The sequence below is a fragment of the Onychomys torridus genome, chromosome 14, assembly GCF_903995425.1.
Source record: "Onychomys torridus chromosome 14, mOncTor1.1, whole genome shotgun sequence".
Classification (NCBI taxonomy): Eukaryota; Metazoa; Chordata; class Mammalia; order Rodentia; family Cricetidae; genus Onychomys; species Onychomys torridus.
Genome location: NC_050456.1, coordinates 18,890,609 through 18,896,608, shown reverse-complemented (window position 1 = coordinate 18,896,608; position 6,000 = coordinate 18,890,609). Strand labels below are relative to the sequence as shown.

Sequence of the window (6,000 nt, the reverse complement as noted above, 5' to 3'; positions counted from 1 at the left end):
TGGGAGCAGAAAGATTCTAAGAGCCAGAGGTTGGGGAGCACGTCTGCAAAAGTGTTTTCTGAATAGGACATGGTGGTTACTTGAAAGAACATTCAGGAGCCATGGCTACATGTATAAGACCTTTCCATGATTAAGCTGGCTGCATTTAGAGCATGAATGTGGGAGCATCCCAAAGTTTCCTATCCACAGGTGAAGAGATATTGGCAGTTGATAGGCACTAGGGAAGGGAGAGTTCATTTTCTTCAGTGAAACAGCCACTGATAAATGACTCACTTTTCTTCCAGTGAATGGGCCTGCAGCCACAGATGGTTCCAGAAGCATTGAATGAACTCAGTGTTAAGAGATGTATACATGAATGGGATGGAGAAGTATTATGGGTGGTAGAAGGAGTTGGAAGGGAGGGAGTTGTGAGTGGATTTGATCAAAACATCTTATATATATATATATATTATTCTGAAACAAAAACAGTTTATATTGTTTGGGAAAATAATAATTTTAACATTTCTGAATCTGGGATAGGTTAACTGCTTCCTCATTCACAATTCAATCTAAAGATATCTGAACTTTATGTGCCCCCCCCCCAAACAAAGTCACAAAAATCCGTTACAACAATGACATTATTTTGAATGTACAAGGTAAGCAAGGTGTGACCAGTGCACTGTAGTCCTCAGATATATGACCTCTTAGGTAAAAAGACAAACTGTATAAAATTTCAAGGACCAGTGTCTTCTGTAAAATTTATGGTAGAAATGTCCTGAGATATCCCCTGCAAAGCAACAACAGCAACAACAACAGCAAAAACATGAATCTTGCATCCTTTATAACATACTTGGAAGAGACACACATAGTGGACTTTTTTTCAGGGATAAGGGAGTTCCAAATACAGCATATTCCACTTTTGGGATTACCATCTTATTATAATAGTGGACAACATGAAAAATACCCAATATGAAGTTTAGCAAAGGCCAGGAAATAGCTCTGTAGAATTTATAGGCTGGTATATAACAGCCTGCCACTTCAGTGACATAATTTAACAGACTCTGTACTGGTTTTGGAGTTTTAGAGGTAGAAAAAGAGACAATATAGAGATCACACCAGTCCTTATTAATTTTATAGGTCCCTAAATACTTTAACAAAACCATGCATCCTGTAGAGATCAGACAGATGCTACATAGGTAAATAGAATATGGTAGATAGTTGATAGGTAGATGATAGATAGATAGATAGATAGATAGATGATAGATAGATTAGATAGATGCCAGAACATTGCTTGAAAATAAATAGAATAACCTATCTCCGAGCAAACATAATAGGACAATGAATCTGGAAACAGGTACTATAAGCTTGCCTCTGTCAGAGTCTCCAAATTAAAGTCTCATGTATGCAACAGATGCCCCTTGCACAGGAAGTGGTACATTTGCACTAAGCCTGAGAATGGTCATATGTAAAAGTGGATGCATCAGCAGGTAGCATCATCCATGCCATCCACTATAATTACAGAGTGTGCTTTCTTCTATCCTTGCCTATGTGAGGTCTCCAAAGATAGCTTAGTTCACAAGCAAAACTTGAACCAGGTGCCTTATAGAAGCTTAGTAGATGGGAAGTGAATAAGAGATTTATTTAAACTTTTGCTCTTATGCATATACTTAATTATTATCTCTATTTTGTGAATGAAGAAACTGATGTAAAATGAATAAAATAAAACTGATTTTCCCATTAGTCATGAATAAAGGCCCTGCAAAGTGTTCTACTTTGGATGACACCATGCTTTTTCTGTCACTGTAGCTGGAGTTATCTCCAATACTGCCTGGTCCGGTAGCCACTCACAAAACCACACAGACGCTTATATTATTTAAACTGTTTGGGTTAATGGCTCAGGCTTCTTGCTATCTAGTTCTTATATCTTAAATTAACCCATTTCTATTAATCTATAAGTTGACACGTGGCATGTTATATTAACATATATTAACATCTGCTTCTCATGGCAGAGGCTGGCAGCATCTCCTCACTCATCTACTTCCCAGAATTCTTCTCTCTGCTTGTCCTGCCTCTCCTATATTTCCTGCCTAGCTACTGGCCAATCAGTTTTTTATTTATCAATCAATCATAGCAACACATTTTTCACAGCATACAGAAAGACATCTATAGCACTTGCCCTTTCATTTTTTTCAAAAAGGAAGGTTTTTAACTTAACAATAGTAAAATTACATATAATGAAACAATTATCAAGCAAGAATTACAGTTACAATATCTAGTCTATTTATATTTGGCAAAATTAAAGAAGATATTTTATCTCTCCTATAATTGTGAGTTTAAGGTTTCATATCTAACTTATCTTTTATAATGACTAAGGAAATTATAACTATCTAGTCTTCAACTACATCAAAGACCTCAGAAGGATATAATATTACCTGAGAAATGGAAGAAGGAAGCAGCAACTTTTGGGAGTCTTGCAAGAGTTGACAGAGACAACTGGCTGCCTGGATAGTCATCCAAAGTTCCTCTGTAAACTTGAGGCATCTGTCTTCATCCCACAGGCCTAGCGTCTCTCAGTCACTTTTCTCAGTGTCCTGTAGAATGTCTGGCAATCTCCTTGGCAAAGCAGGAACCTGAAGGACCATTTTGCCAAGCAAAGTTTAGTGGTCACCTTTCTATGGCTCCTGCATGTTCAGTCGACCAAGAACAGTTTCTTGCCCAAATGGCTAATTTGGCAAGAAAAAGACTCCATATAGAGTGTCTTCAATGCCCATCCTCCTCTCTAAGTAAATTGGTGCTTCCAGGAGCAGACATGTCTCACTGTCCAGAAAGTCTAAATTTTTAAATGCTGCCAGCCACCACCATGAGGCAAGATATAGATTTATAGAAATGGGTTAATTTAAGAATATAAGAACTAGGTAGCAAGAAGCCTACAATGGCCATGCAGTTTATAAGTAAAATAAGTCTCTGTGTGTTTACTTGGCTACAGGACTGGCAAGTGAGAGAGATTTGTCCTGACTGTGGGCCAGGCAGGACTAGGAAAACTTCAGCTACATGTCACCAACTTGGTTTTTCATGCCTTCTACAGACTATGTTATTTATTTTGGGAGGAGACTTGAGTTCATTATTAGAAATTAAATTGCAACAGCTAATTATTTCCCATTTAAACACTTACAATCCCCTGTCCCATTTACTAACCTAAAAACAGGTATACACATATGTTGAGTCATTTTGTACAATTACTTGCAAAAAAACGGATAGAGATGGGGAGGGCATGTGAATTTATGCATGCTAATGAAACCTTAAAATAAAATGTTTCCATGCACAACTCCCAGTCTTGTTGGATAACTTTACTTGATTGAAAATTACTTGAGAAAGATGAAATCATAAATTACCTTAAATTTCCCGAAAGCCTGTGAACCACCTATATTAAGTGTTAAGCTGATGAAGCATCAACCTGAATGGTAAGAATTTGTTAGAAACAGCAAGAACTACATTTTCTAAATGGGGGCTGACATGTAACAGTACCACTGGGTACAATTCTGGGTAATATTGTGTATTTGTAATGTGGTGATAATTGTTTGCCTTACCATTCACAACTTCTGCTTTTCTTACTCCTACCCATGACTATTTATAGACACTATTTATGCTTTTTTATACTATTGTTAATGTATTTATTTACTTATTATTTCATTCAACAATAAAGTTATTATATAAGCCATTATATATTCAAGTGATTCTTACACTCATTGCTAATCATATGTGAAAATATTATCATTAAGTTATGACAATGAAGCATTTGACAGATGAGCAAATACAAGGTAAGTGAAACTGGGATTGATATCAGGAACTATGAGTCTGAAAGGCATGTGATTTTTTAAGATAAAAATATTAAATTATGTGTATGTGTTTGTGTGGTGGCATGTGTATATGTGAGTGCAGTTGCCTGCAGAGGCCATGAGAGAAGGTATTTACTCCCAGAACTGGAGATATAGGCAGTTGAGTGATGAGCTGCCCAATGTAGGTGCTGGGAAGGGAGCTCTGGTCCTCTGTATGAGCAGTACTCACTATTAAGCAGTTCACCACCCCTTTAGCCTCTGGAGTGCATATCTTTAACCACTGTGTCTTTTCTCATAAATTGATTCTATAATATCTCTCTCCACTTCTCTGAACTCAAACACATCTGTAACCACAACAGGAAAGCTCAAAAGATATCCCTTTTCCAAACTCCTTCCAAATCTGCCTTCCATATCAAACTAAACTGGAGTCCATGTGTGGTTTTTGTTTTTGTTTTAAACACATGCAGTCCAATTTGTGCTGCCATATACACTTGGGTCTGTGAGCATACTGGAGTTTTGTTGACCTACCAGGGGCAATACCCTTAAGAAAACTGAATTTCCCTCTCCCAGCACATATCAGTTGCCAATAACTCTTCAGTCAGTGGTGAAGCTTCACCCAGTTTCCCTTTCCATGGTGAAATGTTGTCTGGGTTCAGCTTGCCCTGCTCTTATGCACACCATCATGACTACTGTGAGAGAATACGTGTAACTTCTCAGTGGAATATGAAAACACTGTTTCCTTGTGTTTTCAGCTACCTCTGGCTCTGAAAATCTTCCAACACCTCCTTCACATCAGTCCCTGTGCCTTGGGAAGATCAAGTTCTGATATAGATGTCCTGTCCCTAGCTGAGCATCATGCAGTTTCTTTTGCTCTGAACCCTTGTTAGCTGTGGATATCTTTGTTAAATCGTCATTCTGGTGAGTATTTCTCCACTTGAAACAGACCTAGAAATAACTGGGAAGAGAGAATCTTAGTGAGGAACTGCTTCTTCAGGTTGTCCTGTGGGCACATTTGTGGGGCATTTTCTTGATTGATGAGTGATGTAGGAGGACCCACCCCACTGTTCACATCACCACCACACCTGGGTTATATAAGAAGTCATACTAAGCAAGTTATGGGTATCAAGACACTAAGCAAAATTTCTCTATGGTCTATGTTTAGTTCCTGACTGGGCTTCTCTTGATAACTGATTGAAATCTGTAACTCAAACAATTTTCTCCCAAAAGTTATTTGGGGCCAGCCTTTTATCATAGCAACAAAAGAAAAGTGTGATAGTTACCATCTACTACAGGTAGAAACTTCTCTGGCGAAAGTTAGGAAGTGCATTAATGAATGGGTAAAATAAGAAGTCAGGATTTGATTTCATACTATGTCTTATTAACAGAGTACAAGCAATAGGTTGTCCCCTAAAGGCCTATGAGCTGTCTGTCCATTGGCCCCTGTAACAGAGTTAGGTATAGATTTCATGTTGTTAAGTGACTTTAATCAGAGTAGTTAGTTACTTTCATAATGCCCAGGCCACTATAGCAACAACAGTCCTGTCTTCCCAGGCTAGTTGTTATTGTAGTTCATAAAGTTGACAGCTGGGTAAAACTGATAATTATATTTCTCCTCTTGTAGTATTGCTAGCACCTTCTATTTCTATGAAAGCTATCTAGTAGGGAGAAAGGTTCTGGATCAGTTTCAGCCTTATTTCTCAATGTTCTAGGACTCAAGAATGTGATGTCTCCAGTAATAGGGTATTACTGACAATTTCTGTAGGGTAAATAAAAGCATGCAATAATTTAGGTCTATGAGCCTCCACTGGTCAACAATGGCAAAATAAGATATCCGTTCCTGACACTGGACTGTTTATTGGTTAGCAGTTTAGAGGTGTCTAATAGGTGTATTGTCATCCTGTATAGGATAACTCCTTTTCAGTTTGTGTGTGTGTGTGTGCGTGTGCGTGCGTGCATGCCTGTGTGCATGCCTGTGTGCATGTGTGCATGTGTGTGTGTGTGTGTTGGGGGGATTTAGAAAGCTTATACAGTAGTAGGTTTCCATATGACTTTTAAAAATGTCTTAGAGTTAGTTGTTTCTTCTCATAGCCCCTCTGCTTTACCATACCCTGCCTAATTCAACCCTTCATGTTCTGTTATTCCCTTTTACTCTTTATTACTGCTGCATTTTTGTTTTTATGGAAAT

General features: G+C 38.0%; 1 long non-coding RNA gene across 1 annotated transcript in view; it reads left to right on the top strand.

Moving 5' to 3' along the window:
• The first annotated feature begins 4,578 nt into the window (after nucleotides 1-4,578).
• The window catches only part of LOC118595190, a 30,899-nt gene continuing 29,477 nt past the window's right edge, over nucleotides 4,579-6,000 (top strand). Inside the window, exon 1 of the long non-coding RNA XR_004946483.1 lies at nucleotides 4,579-4,733. This is a non-coding gene — a long non-coding RNA (uncharacterized LOC118595190). The remainder of the gene's footprint in view (nucleotides 4,734-6,000) is intronic.